This window comes from Medicago sativa, chromosome 1 (assembly GCF_051527215.1).
Source record: "Medicago sativa cultivar Bolivia chromosome 1, Bolivia_mono, whole genome shotgun sequence".
NCBI classification, from domain to species: domain Eukaryota; kingdom Viridiplantae; phylum Streptophyta; class Magnoliopsida; order Fabales; family Fabaceae; genus Medicago; species Medicago sativa.
The window spans coordinates 27517067-27518010 of record NC_140749.1 but is presented as its reverse complement, the minus strand read 5'-3'; the positions used below and the strand labels follow the sequence as shown (position 1 = coordinate 27518010).

General features: G+C 41.6%; 1 non-coding gene across 1 annotated transcript; it reads right to left on the bottom strand.

Annotated features, from left to right (window-relative positions):
• Window positions 1-223: 223 nt before the first annotated feature.
• LOC146953932 (small nucleolar RNA R71) lies at window positions 224-330 on the bottom strand. The gene has a single exon (XR_015025134.1). It is a non-coding gene; the product is annotated as a small nucleolar RNA R71 (small nucleolar RNA).
• Between the last annotated feature and the right edge of the window lie 614 nt (window positions 331-944).

The window sequence follows — 944 nt, the reverse complement described above, 5'->3', positions numbered from 1 at the left end:
GGGATCCCCCACTGAGGATCCCAATCTTCACATCTCTGTTTTCCTACGAATTAGTGGAACCATGAAGGAGAACCAAGAAGCCGTAAGACTTCATCTCTTTCCCTTTTCCTTACGGGATAGAGCTAGCGCTTGGTTCCATTCCCTCGAAGTCGGTTCCATTACTTCATGGGATCAGATGAGGCAAGCATTCCTTGCCCGTTTCTTTCCACCATTTAAAACCGCTAAACTTAGAGACCAAATCACGCGGTTCAACCAAAAAGATGGGGAATCTCTCTATGAGGCGTGGGAGCGTTTCAAAGAAATGCTAAGACTTTGTCCCCACCATGGCCTAGAGAAGTGGCTTATAGTCCACACATTTTATAATGGCTTGTCTTATACCACTAAGATGTCTGTTGATGCAGCTGCAGGTGGGGCACTTATGAACAAGAACTACACGGAGGCGTATGCCCTAATTGAAGACATGGCTCAAAATCACTACAAGTGGACCGACGAGAGAGCCATCACTAGTTCTTCACCCTCCAAAAAGGAGGCAGGTATACACGAAGTCTCTAACTATGACCACCTTGCTTCTAAAATTGATACACTAACTGAAAAACTTGAAAAACTCAATGTTAGTGCTATCAATTCTGCTTCTACTCCTTCTTGTGAAATATGTGGTATAACTGGTCATGCTGGTGTTGATTGCCAACTAGGTAGTGCTATTAACGGTGTTGAGCAAATGAATTATGCTTAATACAACCAAGGGATGAGACAAAATCAAAATTTTTATAAAAACCAAAATCCCTATGGACAAGTAGCACCACCCGGTTATGCAAACAACCAAAGATTCACTCAAAAACCCAATTTGGAAATTTTGTTGGAAAATTCTATTGCCAACCAAAACAAACAACTTCAAGAACTTAAAAACCAAACTGGATTTCTGAATGATTCTCTTTCCAAGCTCA